General features: G+C 41.3%; 1 protein-coding gene across 1 annotated transcript in view; it reads left to right on the top strand.

Annotated features, from left to right (window-relative positions):
* The window catches only part of mmd (disintegrin and metalloproteinase domain-containing protein mind-meld), a 997749-nt gene that overhangs the window by 3380 nt on the left and 973240 nt on the right, over positions 1-21129 (top strand). The gene's annotated exons all lie outside the window — the stretch shown is intronic.

The raw sequence follows: 21129 nt of genomic DNA, 5'->3' as shown, positions 1-21129 counted from the left end.
ACAAAAGTGGCTGGTTTGTTATCACCACCGTAGCAATCGTCGAACCTTGGCTGTAATTAGTCCGTTATACTTGTGCGTATTTCATTTCTTGCCTTCTTTTTATTTTCAATGCCTCTCCGAATTGGGATGCCAGTGTATGCGAATTTTTAGGCTATTTTAAGGATGATTTTATTAGAAGATACATGACAAAAAATAACTTGTATACTCTGCTGCTGATCCATGAAACATTGAATTGGGTGCAGATAACTGGCAATAGTCTCGACTTAAAATAAAGTACATATTTTAGAACACTCTTGGGCGATGAATCATCATAATTGGAGATTTCATTGAGAGGCATTTTAAGTTAAAGGATGATAAATTTTCTGCGTCAAATACTCTACTTATTTTTTAAGTATGTGGGTATGGATGAATGTGACAATATGGTAATAAACATAGCAAAGATATATGTCATCTACGTCTGCACAATACCCAGCAAGCTAGAGTAAGGGTGTATAGCGGGGGGCGATAGGGCACAATGCTATAGATATAGAAATATTGGCATATACGTTTACTTGAATGCATGTTAACTCACATAAGACACTCGTTCATACGTACATTCGTTTCGGAGTCGTAGCTTTTCAAAACTTCATTAAATTCTTCTATTCGAGTTAATTTATTTTTTCTGTCTCTTGGGCTCGATTTTTTTGTATTTTCATTTCATGCAAGGGATGAACAATTACTTGAAATAGTTGCTGACGGAGTTTATCTCTCAAATTTGAATCCGATTGTCAAATCCACCAATATAATTTGGTGCCACCGCGTCGCGAGAAAACTTTTTAAAGCGTTATTAAGAGATTTTAGAGATCTTTAAGAGGAAATGAATGACCTCCAAATACTTTATCTCTCAAAGGTTGGAAACTTAGTTCCACAAATACGGATGCATTTTTTTGTCCTACATGTACCCCACAAATCACTGCTTGAGTTTCACTCCTTGCCACACGCACCATCGGGTGTGTGTGGAAGCTGGTGAAAACAAGCCTTTGAAATCGCGAAGCAATATTTTACGGATTGGTTATATTATTTGATGCCTTCAATACCATGAAAAATGCGCAGATTTGCAAAATGTGGAAATTATTTCTTCCGAGAAGGGGATAAAAACGTATTTGAATAAGTTTCCGATTTGAATGTTTAGGAACAGCATTCATATAGGAATAATCTAAGAAATGCTGTGTCAACATTTCAGTTTCAAATGCATCAGCAATAACCCTCATCATCTAAATTACATCTACTATTATTCCGAAGCACAAAAATCAATGTTCTTCAAACAAGTAGACGCTCTCTCGTTATTGATGGGAACGGGGAAATTTTTATACTTTTACTATAGACCACATTTAAAGATATTCATTGCACGGTCGCACATACTATATATGCAAATAGACATAAGCGGTAATATCGAAGGCAACGATCATGAATCCCAGTTTTAGGAAAAGGCTACTCATCTTGAACGGTGTAAAAGCACGGTTTCTAAAAAGATAGTAACGATGATGGAATAGTCTAAACTCATTCAGCAATCCATATTATCATGCGTATGGTTCCCTGGATTGATTGCTTTGCTATCGATGAAGATCCCGTCAAGGACATCATAAAAAAGAAGTTATATTTTTATTGCAGAAAAGCAATGCCATTAAGGAAAACCGTAAATATTGCATGTCTTGAAGCAAACGTTTAGGCCCTTAAATAAAAATATCAATATTCTTTTTCTACGATCAATAATCCAAATCATATGTTGGAATCAAATTTTTAAATCAAGCTATTAAAATGGAAGGGATAATAAAAATAGATACAAAACATTAGGCATAATTAATGAACGCTGATTTCCATCTTTCGGTGGTATTCTGTGCTAATACAAAGCTCCTCTCTAGGTGTTTCACTAAAAGCGACAATGGGTTCCAGTGCCTTTCAACGATAGTGTAATTTCCTTTCGGTTTAAGAAAAAATCGGAAAGGTAGGCTGAGTCGCCAGGAGAATGCCGACTCGATATTTGGTGGGCCACACCAGGGGTTCGAGAAAAGGAATGGGGAGAGGAAGTTTCGCGTGGTCACGAGGGCAGGATGCCAGCCACGCCCTAAACACCGCCGTCCCCTCCCGCCGCCGCGGCCGACTTCATTCAACTTCCCACTCCCCCTCCCTTATTCGCATGCTCCCGTCATCCTTCATCATGGTCCCAGGATGCATCGCGCCATCGATCCGAGGCCCCAGAACCCACTCCCTGCCCTCACCCCTCGCCCTCAGCGGACCAGAGATCGCTCTCTCGCCCCCCACCCTTTTTCCATGCCGACCCTCCCCCCCGCTCTCCAAGGAAGGAATGTATCCTCGGTACAGTCACATACGTCAAACTCCCCTGCTCGGAATCAGCCAGCCCCTTCCACCCCCGGGGTTATCCCTTCCAGTGCCCTTCACGTCTCTCCCGCTCGCGTACCTCGTGCGGGCGGGTTGGCGCGGTGGAGGGGGAGGAGGGGCGCATGCGTCCGACGGCATAAATCTTTCCTTGAAGGAACGCGGTTCGTCACGAGTGCAACCGGTCCACGCCTCCCCCTGCCCCCTCCCACAGCCACCGGCCGCCCCATTCCCTCCCCCCTCGTTGTCCCCCTGCCTCGGGGACAAGTTAGCTCACGGTCCCCAGTGGCTTCCCTGCCTCACCTGCCCCAGAGGCGAGCCGTCCAGTCCCTCCCGATCCCCCGCCTTCTTAACCGTCTCCCCTCTCTCCCCCTCCCTCAAACACCCTCCCTCCGCGCCGCTGGTTATCCGGCACAACTCGCGTCGATGTCGGCTTGGTCCAGTGCTCGCGATGATTGCGATGCCGGCGCGTAATCTGTTGGCGCAATCGTCTTCTACTCTAGATCTTTGTGTGCCCGAACGGGATCGCGCAACTGTGACGGGCATAGAAGTTAATCTCGCGCCGTAAAACAATAGGGGTGCTGGAGAAGAGCGCCAATGGAATTGGCTTCCAGGGGAATGCAGGAATGGTCCCGCATTGTATGTATTTCTTCTCGATGTAGGTCTTCTCTTGGAGTGTATCTATACATTTTCACAGTTCGGTGTTCTTTTTTATATTCGAAAAACATCATTGAAGATGAATCCAAAAAGATCCGAGCTTACCAACAATGGCTTTAAGTTTCAGGCAACAGGAAAATATTATCTGATTTTTTTGGATGTATCTCAAAGAATCTAAAATCAAGCATGATCATGGTTGTAATTTAGAATATCAATTCTGGCGGATTTGATGTGTTTGTGATGTAGATTTTAAATTGTACTTACCATTCCTTAACATTATTACCGCATTCTCTTCCTGGTATCTCGAATTTTGGGAAGATAGGAATTGTCTGAAATTGTCCGGGCCGCAGCATAATCTTCTCATTTTATCTGGTTTGTCTAATCTAGGTGAAACAATTTGAGGCCCTGATGGTTTCCTAAGCAATATTTAGGTAGCACAGATGAACTCAGTAGTCCGATGCTTTCCTATAAGGCTAAATCTCGCAATTTAGTAATCAGTATATGTGCATATTAGGGAATAAGAAAAGCTTGTGTCCTAGAAGTGCCATTGAATGAAATTAATTGAAACATATACCATTGCTTTGATTCAATTAATGTGCCAGTTATTACATATGAAGATTCTCGAAGGAGGTAAATACTCGAGCGCTAAGTAAATCCATTAGGAAATATATCATTTTCAGTTATCTTTTCGATTCTTTGCAGATTTAAAGAGTAATACTAAAGTGGATATTAAAAGTAAAATAGAGATACATTAAAATGAAAGCTAAAGGAAAAAAGTAACTCTAAAATTCTTTTTTCTCTGATGAAAATATGAAGCAATTTAACAAACAGAATATGAAATAGCATGCATAGCAAAATAAAAAAAAAAACGTTTATGGCCTATAAACTTGGATATTCTTTATTTATGTGCATTTCGGTAGCATCGTAAAATAATGAAACTATGCTTGCATTACAACTCCTACTTGCATCAATAACTGGCCCTCTCTCTATAAACCAAATAAATGAAATCTAATCACTGGTGATGATGGCATAAACTTTTATATTAAGTAGATTAAAATATCCATTGGTAACTTCGGTTTTCATTTATTGCTATTTTAGAACTTAATATTCAATAGCCATTTATACATGGAAGGTACGCAGTGTGTAGGTTGATTTTTTCCATTTTCTGACCGAAATGCCTCACAAATATTTCCAAGGCAGATAGCACACTGCATATAAATACTCGTACGCTATAATACAAAATCAAACATCAATTGATATATCGAATCGTGCATATAGAGCTACTCTTGTAATGCAGGTTTAGAAGGGAAAAATGCCTAATACATAATTATGCAATACGTGAATCCATCTGCTCTTGAACCAATCGCGGCGAAGAATTTTAGACAGTGCACAAATTTCACGAATGAGGAATAATGGGTCATTATGTATTGGCATTTGTTCCAGCTGAAAGAGATTTCTCTCAAGATATTAACTGCGCGTATCAATATATACAGTAATCTTGGGGGAAAAACCTGATTTTCCTAAATGCGCATGAAGCTCAAAGGCTTTGTGTGTTCCCTGCGTTTCTATCAAGGCGGGGATCGAGTTTTTACCAGCTCGAGAAGAGCTCCACTGCAAGTCTGCAAATAAATTCTCCCCACAGAAATAAATTCTTCTTCCCACGCAGGAGGAGCGCTCCAGGGGAGAAGGGGGAGTGGATGGTGGGGCGGGATTTTTTCTCCAATTCGCACGGAAATATTCAATCCCATAGCCTCTCTTGAAAGTCCCTCCAATTTTTTCCTCGACCTCGATACGTTCGCCTCTGCCATCCCATCAGCCTGGCCGCACCCTTCTTCAACACCAAACTGTCAGCTGTCCCCGTAAAAAGGTGAAATAGGCTTGCGGGAGTGGGGAAGGATTGAGAGCGGAAGAGGCATGTCGGATGACAGCAAGGGGGGAGAAGAATTTTGGATATGAAGTAAGTGGGAAGAGAACTGGGGAAAAGGAGAAGAGAAAGCGATGTGGGAGAGAAAATGACGAAAGAGAGGAAGAGGCGACGCATGAGGATACCGGGGGCTCGAAGCAAGGAGGCGGGGAAAAAATGTTTACCTTCGCGTTAAATGGCTACAGCGAAAATTTCATGAAAGAAAAAATATTTTTTTTCTTTTCCGTGCTCCGGTAAGATATTTAAAACTCATTTTTGAAATTCTGCTTCCAAAAGTTATATTTTGGAAGCAGAAGAGTGAAATGGAGTGAATTAAAGCGAGCTTCTTAGCTGAATCACATTATCTCCGTTAATTGACTATGATGGGATTTCTTGGGCCTTTGAACTCAAGATCGGTGGCCATGTTCCCGCCACGCTGCGGTTCCCACTTTCGGCGATTTCCTCCGCGTGCTAAATTGATTATCCCCCCCCTCAGTCAGTGATGCCTGGTGCTCTCTTGTCTCTCGCCCGTATTGGCGATGCCCCACTTCCCAGGCAACGGCGCGAGCAGATGGTCAGCCCAGACGCGCGCACACGAGCGGACGAGGGAGGAGACGAGTCCGGCGGTGTAATCACTGGCGGGGGTGACATCGGACATCGCCGCGCGCAGAACAACCGCTATTTCTAAGAAGAGGGAACGGTGCGCATGTTCCAGGGCTCCACGCATGTCATCCGTCCACTGGACAGAGGAAACACATCTTGTTGAATATTGCCGAAAACAACGCGCATTTCTGTTGTTACTTGTGTGAAAGAATGCGGTTGTAGTCCAAGTTTATTCTATTAAGATAAGAATGGTTATCATAAAATACATTTTTGATTTGTTGATGAGACTCTTTGCGCTGAATTATGAAATCTACGTAAAAAGGTCCCCCCTAATTTTAAAATTTTATATCGAAGAAATTCATGCGAGAGTAAATATTGTTTCGTAGCATAAGCATATCATAGTTGGGTATTCAATTTATCTATGCTCCTAAATCAATTCTTAAGTCTATACTATTTTCAAGGTATTTTATCGTTTCATCATATTTTTGCTTCGTATCAACTTGATTTATTCTCAGGATGTTAAGGAGGTCGATGCAAATTTAAATCACCTCTTACTCTCTGCCCTAAAATTGTTCTAGTATCATATGTACATATTTGCAAAGGAGCGTGTAACTCGCTACGAAGGCCTTTACGCCTTTAACATTTACGCCAAGGAAAAATATGTTGATACTATAATATTCATATATTTTCTTGCGTATTTTGAATACTAAGTCCTCTCTAATGAGAAGTCCCGAAGGAAAGTATTTTAAAAATAAATGAAATTGTGTATTGTTACATATATTCCGAGCGTGACAACCTGATTTCCTGGAGCTGACCACACATTATCTTGGTCATCCACTGAATTCACCGCGCACCTTGGGATTCGGACGTGCTATGTCTAACTAGTTATAGCTCTTGGGTATCGGACGTGCTATGTCTCGTTAAATGTTTAGAGTGAAATCATCACTAAAAATATTTCCCTGTGGCAAGGGCACCGCCGGCCATAATTAGGCGTTAACATCAGAGCAGCTCCCGCTCCCAGGGGGAGGAGGGTGGGCGGAAGGATGGGAGAGGAAGGGACAGAAACTCCAAGGGAGAGGGAGTGAGATGCTGAGGCAGAGGGAATAGTGACAGGCAGGGGGAGGTGGGGAAGAGAAAGGGAGAAGATATTGACACATGAGAAGGAGAAAGTGAGTGCGTGGGATGAGGGAAGGGAGGAGATGGTTGGTGGTTACGTGGGTGGGGCGGGCGGGGGCGGTTTGAATGTGAAGAGGGGGTGGAAGCAAACGGGGATGAGCAGCATGCCCGGGCGACGCCTTGGCGCAGTCGGTAAAATGTCGGCCTACCATTCCAGAGAAAAAACCTTTTTCCTTTTCAAATGGGGATTACCCGGAAAAACGGCCGATAGAGGAAATATAAAACTCACTCGCTTCATACGAAGGGTGTCTCAGGCGAGGAGAGGGGTGGACAGGGATTGTGGTACCCTGATGGTGATGAGGAATTGGCGAAATAAAGTGCGTGCGTGTGTGAGTGTGTGTTGGAGAGGGAGGGACAACCCTCCTTACAAGTCTTCCGGGGGGTACGTATCTCAGCGGCGGAGGGGGAGGTTGTGTCTTCTGCGCGCGCGCATCTCACACGCTGAGTCCAAGATTGGACCCCACGTGCGTGGGCAAGGGGGGGCCGTGACAGTCCCTCTCGCTATCCTCTTTCGCCTACTCCACCTATCAAGCGGAGCACGCGCGAAGATTTGGGCCAAGGCCCCTAAAACCTTGTATTTGAAATTTAGCAAAAGAGTGCAAGAAAATGGGAAGGGGGTTGTGGTGGAAAAGATGTTATAGTAGCAATGCTATTATAAATAATTTTTGGAGACCTTTCAGTCTTTCTTGGAATATTCAGTTTTATAAATAAAAAGAGATGCATTAGTTAGGAGTAATAAATTGAATTACTTGATTCGAATAAACCCATCAGTAGAGTACCCATGACTAAACATTTTAGCTAACGGTCATTAGAAATGGAAAGAGTATTATATCTTTAGAATTTTTCCACATTTAAAACATTGCTAGTACAATTTAAAGTAGGTAATTACTATTTGTCACCAATGTATACTGTCATGTATCATACTTCATTATACTTGTCCTTTTAGGACACAAGATTGCATAGGACATTTTTCTTCTCAACATAGGAATGAGTGTTGCTATTTTGATTAGGTAGCTAGAGAAATGAATTCCTTTCGTCATTGGTCACGCTCGTAAACACCACACTCTGCGAGCGTTAGATGTAGTTTTTACATGAAAGTTAAGGAATTTTTTACATACTCATTTAAGTCTATAAATTGCATGAGATTGATTTTCCATTTATTTTGCTTACCTTAGTGTAAAACTATTGCAATGTTTTTTCCTTACCTCAATATAAAATATTTGAACCTCAGGATATCTTAATTTTTGCATAGAATGTTTCTGATATTTTATCCAATATGAATAGTAAAGAAGCCTCTGCCTTTTCAAATGCGTCGATATTTTGTACTATGATTTAGATATTACAGAATTTTTTGGTTTATTTTTCTAGGAAATACTTCATTTTAATTTCATGAAAAGAAATGAGAGTAAGATATTCGTATTTTATTTTTTAATTCAGCTATATTTGCTGGTTTTTGAGTGATATTTGCGTGTTCCAAGTGTATCTAGCATCTCCCCGCAATGTGCTATTTCATTTTCGTTCTATTTATTCTAACTCAATGCACTGACTTTCGCATTTTTCGCCACCTCACCCTTCTATTCGCGTCCATCCCCCCGTGTCCACGTCTCTTTTCTCCCTGTCCCCAACCCACGAGAACTCCACGGAATCCTCCCACGGCGGGCTCACATTGCAGCCCCACCTCGGCCCGGGGCGGACGGGTGAGGCTTAGGGAAGCGAAGGGAGTGGACAGGTTGAATGGGGAAAAGATGCTCTAAGGTAAATTCCGCGGGAGAGACACTAGTTTTCATCTCAATTTCTGCGTCTGCCGCGACTCGCTTGTTTTTGTGTGCGTGACTCCGTGTTGGTTTGCGAGAGTATGTCCTTCCGCCGTTCTCCCCCCCCCCCCGCTCTTTCAGCCAGAGAGCGAGCTTCTCTGTTCCACCGTCAGAGGGTGTTTCAGGGGAAGGAGGGGAGGTAGGGGCTCGGGAGGGAAGAAGGGGGAGGAGGCGGCCATTGTGGCGGCTCCGTGGGCGCCTTGGTTACGGAGCCAGCCCACCCTTTTCAATAGCCGAGGCTCAACGCCGGAGCTACGGAAAGCGTTGCCTGGGAGATGGAAGGGGCGGGGCTTCGCGATGGCGAGAGGGAGGCCACGGGGAAGGGAGGGGAGACGTGGGTGTTTGTCTGTTGAGTTTGTTTGGTGCGGGTATTTGATGGTGGGATTGCGAGTCGAGGTTGTGGAAGGGAGGGAGGGCGGAGAGGGTGGAGGAATGTACTCGTAGGTGAGGAAAAAAGCAAAGGAATAGGGGTCGCGAGGAGGGCCCAGGGAGGGTGAGAGCGCAGCTTCGGTTGAAGACTTCATCCAGGCCCGGCGGTGGCCGTGAGAGTCCTACATCATGCTCGGAACTTTGTACGGCAACACTTTATATGCTTTGCAGTTGGAAAAAGAGGCACACGGCGATGCAGCTTTAGTCAGATCTACGTTGGAGGGCGAATAGTGCTGAAGTAATTATACCAAACGTACGTAGTAGGATACTTTTGCCTGAAGCGTTTGCATATTTATGAAGCCTTAGTAATATTCTGACTAAATTTTAATGTCTTCTCCTACTAAATGAACGGGCATGTCTCTTCCATCTTCTCGTTTCTTCGCTCGTTGCCTCGATAGTTGGAGGATAAATTATTACTGAAAAGTACTTGATCGCTACTTGATATCTCAGAATATTTATTTGTACGCAAGGGTTTTGGTAGAAGTGAATTTTGGTTAGTTGAATCGGTAGCGATTGAGTGAGAAGATGGCGGAAAGCTTTTATTATAAATGCCAAAGACATTAACTGTTATCAAATTATGTATGGCCTTAAGGGTGCAGCTTATTATTCAAGTCACAACCGTAATTTAGTTTCAATTCGTACATTTAGCATGCATTAATTTTATCCATAAATTTACAAGAGGTCAACCTAGTATCTACCCAAGTCGACGCATGCATGCGTGTGCCTAAAACCGCGATGATCGTTGGAGGAATAACGAACTGCAATCACTTTTTGTAAACATGTAGATAACAACGCATTTTAGAATTCGCAGGTTTCCATCTTATAGGCACCGGGGGCATTAGCAAAACACAGAGGGACGAATGTCAACCACTGAAAACTCACTCATTGAGGAAACGTTTGGGAAAAGGTTCTGTTTGAGCAGGGGTGGGCAGGAGGGAGGAGGACTTGGTAAGGTGGGTTAGTAGTTCTGTGCAGCGGTGAAGGGAGTCGCTGGGTCGATTAAGGAGACGGGTTTGCGGGATGCCTCTCCCGCATATTTCTCAACCTCGAATACGCCGCTCGGCAACAAGGTGGCAGGTTAAGGCTGAATTTTTCAAATTATTTATATTTCATCATATAGTACCCTGTAAGCCATCGCCAGGGTATGTGACAGGGGTGATTTAACTCCAGACTACTTTTGTTCCAAAATTATTTTCCCCCCTAGTGCTGTCGGATTACGTAATTCTGATCCCTTATTGTTCTTGGGGAAAATGATATCTTAAATCAATCTGCTCTACAGTTAACCTTTCGTATTGTATTGATATGATCTCTCCTATCGTAGTGTGATAGGGCTAATAAGACACCTTCAACATCATCGCTAAGGAGATATCCTTCCTTCGGTCTGTGAGTAATTCTCAACCTAGATCCTCGACTAATTTGGCGCTGCTCAGTTTGTCATGTCAGCATTTTAAAAATCTAGCTCCTCTACGCTGTACGCGATCCATTTCGGCAATCAATCCAACATGGTGATCTTCCGCTATATTAGCAGCATATTCTAAATGAACGCTAACTAGTTAGAGGTAACGTTGCCCTTTAATCTTTTCGTCACATTTCCACAATACTCTTCTAATAAGTTTCAATTTTTTTTGGTACCTTTTCAAATAGTCCTCATATTTGTTTCACCTAGGAGAGGTCGTGATCAAGTATAACACCTAAGTATTTTATCGATTCTGCCCTTTCCATTCCAATATTCCAAATGGAGAAGGCCTTCAGGAGGGAACTGCTCTTATTCCAAAAATCATTCATTCATTGGACGGGGGGGGGGGGGGAACAAGAATGTCATTCCTATCACCATTCTGCATAAGGTGCTTCCCGAATGAGCCTTTAGAGCCCAAACGATATTTTTTAAAAATAATTCGCTTGGAATCCGCTCGGCTACAGTTTTAATTCCTTCGGGTAGATTGTAAATGTAATCACTCCAAACGACTCACGGAAGCCTCGTGTTACGAGAACACACAGAATATGTTAGGACTCAATAAAAAACTTCTTGGCTAATTTCAAATCATTTTGACAGAAGAAACTATGTAATTAGCGCCGAGCATATCAGGGTTCCCTATTTTGGCAAACGGTGTCCAAATCTTTCTAACCAGCAAAAATTCACCTCGGGGAATGTTTCGATAAAGTTACGGGACTGCGAGTTGCGTGGGGTCTGTCATCAATTTTATTTGCATTAAATTACGTGATAAAAAATTTCTGCCATGTATCTTGGTCGATTTTGTTCTAAAAAGTGAACTTTTTGCAGTGACAACACCACATACTGGATTAATAGTTTACATTTTGCCTTCGCATGAATTCACTTAGGTCTCCCGTCTCCATACGCCTTGCGAATGAGCGGCTCATAGAGCCCGTATCGCCGAATTTGAGGGAATTGTGAGCGAGAATGAGTCTAGGATCGAATGCGAGAAGATGGTGCCCCACAGGGAGATGGTGCTTTGGGTGAGAAACCGAAAACTCACAGCAAAAAGGATGCTTAAGGGGCTTGTCCGACTGCAGAAAGAGACTGAGTGTTCGAGGATCTACCACAGGCAAGTTCATCTTCCAAGGAAGGTGTTCTGTCTGTTCGTAGGTATAAGAACTGGAGGATTTTCTTTCGAGGGTTAATGTTAGGTTTTGGAGGGGATTGGTACATTCCTTCCACGTCTCAAATAGGTTCCAGCTGCTGCCGATCCGATAGCACCGAGGTTGCTTCAGCTCCGGCCCCCATTCTCCCCCGAGGTTACCACCGAAGTTTAACCGTCAGCGTGTGTAAAGGAAGGGAATATTAGTACTAGCCTAAACGCCGGTCAGATAATGTCCCCGCTGAGAACCCAAGCCCAACAGGAGGGAGACGTTGGATTACTGTCGTCTTGATATATACCAGATAGCAAGAATCCCCCTAGTGACGCAAGCGGTGAAGGCGTTGGTCAGGGATTTGGGTTGCTTTAAGCTAAGAATTTGAGCTCATGTGGGAACAAATTACGCCTCGGTACGTGGATCTGAAGAGATGCTGCGCTTTTTAAGGAGTGGCACTCGTGGGTGAAACGGGTCAAGGTCCGAACCCTTGATTCTCTCCGAGGCCCAGTATACCACCGAGGCATCGCAGTTAATAGGACGTAAGCTACATGAACACGTTCAGAGTTTTTAGCATCTATGGTATCATAGAGTATAAATCAACTCATAAGGCATTAAAACTTCGACGTCAAAACTATATCTAATCCACCTTTCCCAAGGTGGAATCCAAAAACACGTAAAACGTTATGAACAGACATCATTAAGGGGTAATCATAATTAAATTAATCTATCTATCCTTTTAGTCAACTACCGAAGCCTAAAAAATAATTGAGCAGATTAAGGGCATGTAATCGAGAGTAATCTTGTCACCTGTCCTGAGCGTGAGTACGAAGCGTGGACTTTACCATTGATGCGTGTTGCCCGTCATCACGTACGCAGTGATGGTATGGTCAGGAGTGTTGCCATCGAATCTCACTCGGATTCAAGTGGTGCAGAGCTATTCTCTTCGCCACATCTTAGGACGCGGTCGTTAAAAATGCGTCTTTTTAATGCACGAATGGGGGAAGCTAAATCACCTGGACATTTTGGTACTAAAACAAAGTGTTATTCTTAAATATAGCCTCAGATACATTTAATATATCTACGAATACATGTGTATGAATAGATATGCACTCATGCAGGCATGCCTACACATGTATATGTACGTAATGGTGGTTCTATATATATTCCCTAGTTCTTGTGAGTAGAAGCTGTTACTGCCTCTATTTTTTTTCCTATTTTCCATGGTAATTTGGGATTTTTCAAATGTGTTGATCGTCTTCTAAAAACTGATTTATCTTAAATTCATTAGAATAAAGAGACGTAAATGAGTATATTAATTCTAAATAAGATGGAGAAGAATGTACTCTTTTTCAAATGAATACTTGACAGTGAAATAGTATTCCTGGTTACCATATACTTCCTCGTAAGGTTGTTTGTTTGAAGACATGAAAATTCGCGTTTGTTAAAAGATAAAGAATTTGATATTATCCACAACTCTCCTTGTAATGGCTGCTACTCGCCATATTTTGACAAGAGAATTGTTCATTGGCTTTGTTTATTTGCCTTTTAAATCTAATTTGCCATTTTTGTCGACTGAGGACTTGTTTAGATACTAATTTCTTTCATAGGGTGGGAATCTCCAAGGCCATTATTAAAAGGATGTTATCATTTAAAAAAATAAGTGTGGCGTTCGAGATTTGTTCATAATACGCATATATTTATGAGAAAGAATATAGGAGATGATTGATTTTACTGTACAGCTCGATCGATAGGAGCAGCATTGAAAAAGATTATATCAACTGCCGAGAATATGTTACTTGAAAGGAATGCTGAAAATAAAATAGATAGGGATAGTAATAGATGAAGTAGTAAAGAGCGTGATAACATTGGAACCTAGTAAGGCACTTATTTTGAGGAAGAAACTAATTGGCCATATCCCGAGACTAGTTAGAAAAATGAAAATTATAATATAAGAACTCATCGAGAGTAGGAACTACGGGGGAAGGTTTTAGGTGAACTAAAAGGGGCAGGTAATGGGAAATGCTAGCGGAAGGAGCTCAGATGGAATGAAGATATTGGCAGGGAACATGATAGTTTGTAGAGCTGCAACGTACCAATCCTCTATTGGATAATCCATGTTGGTGATGATAAGCCATTAGTCAACAATTTTTTGCTCACTTAACTTTTTTAATATGAAAGCCATATTATGGCTAGCAAATGTAGAGTGCGCCGATGCCTTCTTTTCCGATTAACGGGAGTACTGAGAAATATCTATTTAACACATACCTAGTATTATTTTTAATTTCCTCATCTAGAAACTACCCGTATTTCTAGCACCTAGTTTCTAATCTAGTAAATATTCAGTGATAATATTGTATAAGGAAAAATAAAATATATCAATCCTTAATAGTAATAACTAAAGGCTCTTGTAAAGCTGAATTATATAATCTAAGGCACAACTTTCTACTTTTAAATTAATATTATTTTGAACGTATGAAGATGACTGGTATTATTTATAAGTTTTAATCTAAAATTACGTTAATTATGTAAAAGTTTCCATATCTTGCCCTTCAGAAAGTTTCCCTGACAGTGATAGAGACATTGACTAAGGAATGGCTGATTTTAAGCATCCAAAATCACTGTGGGAAGAATTGTTCAAATGTTATGTACATGGTTTTATTCGGTTTTAGCATGTCAACTTGATCTCGCATAGAACGTTCCCAGAGCAATTCTGAATAATTGTGCGAATATACCATGGTATAACGGAAATTAAACGTGGTGGCGATCTGCGTGTAACTCCCACGAGACAATTTTCCTCCTCATAGCTTGCAATCGCTGACTCTACTCCGTGTCATTTGGCGTGGGATTAAGTTGATGCTGCTGCTCTGGATATGACCCCGAGATCTCGCGGACGACGATCCCGCCTCGGCTACGGCGCCTCTCCCTAGGAGCCCGAGACTCAGACGCCACCGCGGGGCGAGCGGATGGAGACAAGGAGCCGGCCGACATCACCATTCTCGATGTTCGGAAGAGTCAAGGGTGGGAGGACACCGTTTGAGAGCGCATACTGGGACACAGGATCCTGAGCCATTGTTTTGGCCTTTTGTAAGGTGCATAGCAGAAGGGATCCGCTGGGTATTGGACAGGGAAGAAGGGCATACGGCATGCCTGGCGTTGGCCGCAAGCAAGACCAGTTCGAATACTGCCGTTTTGATGAGATCGGGTGGCCAAAGGGGTGCGGCTTTCAGTCTAAATATGTGTGTGCGCTTGACACTAGATCTGGTTGACATAAGAGATGAGAAGTGCCATGCGCGAAGACGTGTGAATGGCGTGCCGGGTCCCCTTGTCCCCCACGCTCTCCCCTCTCCCTATAAATCGCAGGTAATGAAACTTAGATGCGTATAAAACTGTGATTTTTGTTTTGGCACTGATTTCCTTGTACGAATATTACTTCATCATGTAGTCTTTCGTTCTTATTCCGAACTCATCACGGGTATTTAATACTCAGCTTCCTCCAGAAAGGAGGGAAATGAATGTTTGCCTTGGGCTAACAGAGGTAAGTCTCGGGTCCGCAGTAGCTTTCAATATGTATGCATATCATTACTGCACTCTTTCATTTGATACACTCGTATGGTATGCATGCTAGCTTTCTTCCAGTCTTTTTATTTATTCTTCCCTTCGGCATTTTTTTTCCTTTCTCTTTATCTTTCGATTATTTGACATAATTAAATGATCATACGCTAATATTTTCCTTTTGAAAAAATTATATTTTTTGCTGCGCTTCACTTTGGATAACTTTTCATTGCTTGTTTTGTAAACAATTTATTTTTTGATGCATTAATAAATATATTCATGAAAGGAAAACAAATTAAAAATTGAGAGATGAAGAGAGGCTTGTTGTAGAGAAGGATTTTGGTCTGTGTTTCGTTGGGAGAAACAAAATATTTATTTGGTCATTGTGTCCCTCCAAAAACTAACTTAAGAGTTAGATAACCTGAAAAAATATATTCATATTTGATATGCATTAAATTTTTGTGGCAACACATTCATCATCAGATTTTGCGAGATATTTGTTTGAGTCAAATGGCTGAATGAACTGATAGAAGAACAATTTAGCGGTGGAAATATTAACCGCTTTACTTAATAAAACTATGCTGTGGGTAATTAATGACGCGTTTTTGCATGTAAGGTGATCCATGAAATTCCAGAAGAATGCCAGAGTTTTAAATTTGGAATTACAGCTAAATAGAAAAGTAAATGATATATTTACTCCTGCAGGGAAAAATAATATTACGCTCGAAATTGCGACTGAAGAGTGATAAAGACAGGAGCAAGCAGAGAATGTTATAAGAGACACAATCGGAGCTGAAAAAATGAAATTAAACATCAACCATTGGCGATATTAAGATATTAATCATGCGATAGGATGAAAGAAATTATTGAGAAAAGTAACTTCAAAAGTTACCCATTTTTTCAACGACTCTATTTATTTTTCTATGATTCCGCTTTAATGCATTAACGCACATTGGAGCATCGGTTTATGCATATTATTAATTTTTTATTTCGTGCTAATTTTTTCCATAGAAATGCGTTTTTCCGTAGTTTTTTTTATTTACTAATGCTGTAAGAAACCTTGCTGCATTTACATCTACGAGTACACAGTACTTACACTTCTAACATTACTCGCCAGCTGCCGCAAGGGCGTATGGCGTCAGACTATCACCCATATATATCAAAATATTATTTCATATAGTCAATGTAATATATATTAGTAAAAAAAGAGTTCGTGCATATACACACATAAATGCTTGTGAAAATCATAAAATAATTGGTGTGTTTGAATTTTTAAATTGTGGTCTTTTAATTTAATATATTCAGACCCTTGGCTTAGATTTCCAGTCTCCCTCACCGTCAACTGTCTGATTCAACTATTTCCAATTGCAAAGAAATAAGTCAAATTTCATACTTGATTAAATATATTGACAATGGTTCTTACACAGTATGTCATTATTAAGGATAATTACCCATTGTGTTGAAACTATGGTAGGCAGATTGTCTAAAAATTTACTTGTTTTATCTCTTAGTCAAAGAGGAAATGAAATATTTTTGTAACGCCCGGGACATTAATATTGCTGTCCTAATATTGAATAGCCGTGTACTTAAAGTCTCTATTACAGTATTTCTTCTAGATCTCGTTCATTTTCGTCCTACTTATCTGGCCTACCCCTGGAAAAACTTCGCTCTCATTTGCGAGTGAATATTTTTCTTTCGTATTTCCTCCTTTCCCATTTCCTCACCTTGCCTGCTCTTTCTCTCTCTCTCTCTCTATCCCTCCTTACACTCCCCGTGAGTCCTACTGTATCTCATTTTTATTTCACAGCGTATCCACTTCCTTTTTCCATCCTCCTCCCCTGCCTCATCTGGTTATATTTCCCAGGGATTCCACGTCCCCACGCCCACCCTCCGCGAGCAGACGATAGTGTTTATTTACGCTTCTGGCTGCTGCATGTTTGCTTACTTTATTAATGCCGCTTGACGCGGCCGGGCGGTGTGTTTGCACAGACGGGCATTTCTTCGAATTTGGCAAATTGTGAGCGGGCACTTAATTGGTTGCAGTCGATTGCCGGGTTCATTCTACCTTCATTATATCTTTCGATTCGTGCTGTTTGCCTGATCGTTGATTTTTCGTGTGCAAAACCACGTGCTCCAAGGGAATTAGTTGAAGAGCACTAATTTTGGGCAGTAAATATCTCCTTGTCCTGCAGAATATTCGGCAACTAGTTCACTTAACTCTTAGCGTTAACTAATCGTCATCTGAGGTAATCCCAAAAGCTTCACAATTTTAGCAAAGGAAATGTAAACACATTAGTTAATTTTAAATTCCAAAGATTTTCTGACGAGACCGGGTTTTTCATAGATATTCAGTGTTTGAAAGATACAATGATATAGGTAAAAGGCCCAAATTTTTAAAGAAGTTATTCATGATTTTTGGAAATGCGCAGTTTTCTTCCTAAATGGATTATAGTTCTGAAACTTGCATTTCTTAAACGTTTTACGAAAACAATACAGCAACATGCATTTAAATCTACTCAAATTTGTGTGTGTGTGTGTATATATACATAAATATATACATTAAATATATATATATATATATATATATATATATATATATATATATATATATATATATACATACATACATACATACATACACACGGGTGTGTGTGTGCACGCATTTCTACAGTCCCGACGACCGAAGATGTCATATAAATCTCTCTTCGTCCGATTTGTGGGCACGTGCTTGGAATTTAAAAAAAAATAAAATAACTTTCAATGTTAATAATTGGATTCTATGCTTCGATGAATTGACTTTCAAAGTGATTTATAGCTTAGCTCGGCTTCCGTGCGTATTCCAGGACTCTAACTATGAACTGAGTCATCGAAATCGTTTGTAGTAATGTTCGTTTCTAAATTTACGAGTAATATTAGAAAAAATGAAAAAATCTTTAAATTTTCCGTGTATTTGTTTTGAGTCGTCAAATTTGCACACGGCTTGGCTTATTGGACTGAAATATTTTAACGTAAGAAATATTTTTAACCATGCACCATTTTATGGTTCCAATGCGCTGGCGTCCTGCACGTCCTCTTTTAGAGTGGGACTTTTTTAAGGGAAAAAGAAATCCCTTGACTAAAAGCGACGCTGAATCTGTGCTCGTATCATGCCGTTATATATAAAAAAGAGTGACGGAAGGGGTCAGGTTCGAAAAAAATATATGAGGCGAACAAAATAACCGGGCGAATCACGGGATTTGTCACACAGTCTGTTCACGTTTCATAATTGAAATTCTCTCTGCCGGACTGCGTCTCGCTGGTGTGGTCCACCTGAATAATTGATTGGTGGAAACTGTTGAGTTTTAGGCGGTCCAGGGGAGACGGAGGAGGGGAGAGGATGAGGGAGAGGGGGTGGTGGCGGGTGAATGATGGGTGAAGAACTCCAGCCGAAGTGCTCGGAGTCACCGCGATGTTATAAATTGCTGCGTGGTCAAGGCTCGGCCTTTGGGGACGTCAATCAGTCGGAGGGTGGGAGGGTGGGAGGGTGGAAGGGGGGGAGGAAAGGGTGGCTTCGCGGGGTCTGCCAATATGTACGACTCAGCAACCCCCTCCCTCCTCAACCCACAAAAAGGGTCGCCACCTCCCTTCCCACCCCCCACTCCCGTCGAAAAGTTTACCCTTGGGAGTGGGGCATGCACTGCTCCCTTCCTCCCTCCCAAGCCCGCTTTTTTCCCAAAGACGCCTCTCACCACCCCCCCAAACCTCTCCTTTCACCTCACTGCTGAAGTTGCCTCGTTGAGGTGAGCAATCGCTCGAGTGTGCATAACCAAGGGGTCCTCTGCTTAAATGTGTGACGATCGCCGAGAACTATTTCCTCCCGTTGGCATTTTTCCATCCGTTTTCTTCGATGTCGTAGTGTCAGTATCCAATTCTCCAACAATAATACCAACTGTTTCATTTTGGCGAAATCCTTACGGATTTATGCAAGAAGGTAAGAGTGTTAGAATACATATAATATGAGTCATTTAATAAAGATGACTTCGATCCTTGACAATTATTGAAAGAGTATTTCACAATATCCCGATGAGTTCGCACTCAAAACAAATTTGAAAAAATGGTTGATTACAAACCGTCCCTTAAAATTTAACATGAGGCCTCCTGTAGTAACTTTAGCGATTTACATTAGTTTATTTCAACTTTTATTTTTACCAAATTACTATAAATCGAAATGAAAAATGTTATGCATTTTGAGAGCATTACCGAGTAGCAAAAGAATAATTAGGTTGTGAATAATGTTGTTCAGTAGCGCGTACAATTTTATTTTCCTTGATCTTGAAAGACTGCAATTTATTTTTACTCCGTGAAATGTACTCGCATTTTTATATACCTATATAAGCTTTTTATGTAAGGAATTACCTTAACCTCCTGTATACATTTCTAATGTGTCGGAGTAAAAGCTTTTATCAAATGGTTAAATTCAATATGCCCAATTTCATATAAGTGCATTAAATTTATTGATTTTTCTTCTTATTTTTAATGAAATCTTGTACTCAACACACTGCGTGATTAACTTACGTAAGGACTCACTTAATCCACTTATTTGATCAGGAAGAGAGTTTATTGAAAAGTTATCACAAAATGCAGCTCGTTTCAACGACTCTTCGAAAACTTCTATCGAAATAGAATATCTTTGGTTTATGAAACTGTGAGAAACAAATCATCAGCCAACTTTGGCGACCTCGTAATATTATGGTTAAATTTACTCAATTCATTACCTCTATCTTTGGCGGCTGCGAGTGTGCTCTGGCCACCTCGTCAATAGAGGGAGTTTACTCCTGTTCAGTTACGTATAATTACTATCATGAAATCAATATAAGAGTATGCAGTCGTTGTAATCTGAATTCAGTTTATTCGCAGGTGGAAACATTTTCGAACTAGAAGAGGAGTGTTAGTATACAGTATACCCATTGGGTTTATCTTTTAACATTCATCACTAGTCGAAAAACAAACCACAGTTAACTGCATTACGAGCATTTAAGTACGGCAGTTAGGGATCACGTAATGAGGGACTGCAGGAATATTGTGGAGTGTTGGATTATTTTGTAGATTCCCAATTGATTTCTCTCCTGGCTAATAGGAATAATAATACAGTATTTTTGTCTCGCTGAGTTTCGTCTAGCGTATTTATTCATGTGCATTGGTCCCCTCATCCTCTTCTTACGTTCTCCTGATTTCATTCCCGATCCCTTGCACTATTCCTCATTTCCCACGGGGCGATGTCACGCGCGCGTACACACACACACACAAGCACGTACACGGGGCATCTGCGACTCCGCGAAAACAAGCACGCGAGCGCTCTAGTTTGAATCTCATTCGGTGCAGTTTCCTCCTTTCTCGAATTCCTCCTCTGTCTACTCCAGGTAATCGCCGACTAAATGACGGTCCGAAATGCTAGACTTGTAAACTGCCACTGCGGCGTGGCCCGGGATACCCGTCGTCAACGCCCATTACCGCCGCACCGAACTGCTCTGTTCTGTAGTTGTGTTCCACGTGTGTTCGCCGTGGGTTTACCATACGTGTGTACATGCATCGCGGACCGTACGTTTTGAGTAATGAATTAAGTTTTCCAGGCCTTTTGGTTTTTGCTTCTGTTTTGGTGTGAATGTGCCTCCATATTTTCATTTCCTCGAAAATTCCTCTTTTTTGCTTCGCAACAGATTTTGAAATGTTTCCAGAAAATGCTTCGCTGTTTCTGCGTGTGAAAATAAGAAAATTGTACGCTGTGCATGAATATTTTTTTTAAACTTGAGTCACAAACTTTGTGCCTTTCCGGCTCTGCACAGCGTTTTTGTCTTTTACTTCATGGTGCGAAATTGCAATAAATCATTATTAGTGTATTTTAGCGCGCGAATTCTCGGAGCTCAGTTAAGTCTGGCGGATCTTCTCCAAAGATATTCGTTCGCTTACATAAGTAAAAAGTTAAACCTATTGTGGAAATGACTTGACTCTTGTAATTTGGGAGGTATTTGTTCTTTGCTTTGGAAGCAT

This window comes from Hetaerina americana, unplaced genomic scaffold, assembly GCF_022747635.1.
Source record: "Hetaerina americana unplaced genomic scaffold, ioHetAmer1.1.p SCAF_4, whole genome shotgun sequence".
Classification (NCBI taxonomy): Eukaryota; Metazoa; Arthropoda; class Insecta; order Odonata; family Calopterygidae; genus Hetaerina; species Hetaerina americana.
This window is presented reverse-complemented; position numbering and strand designations above follow the sequence as displayed.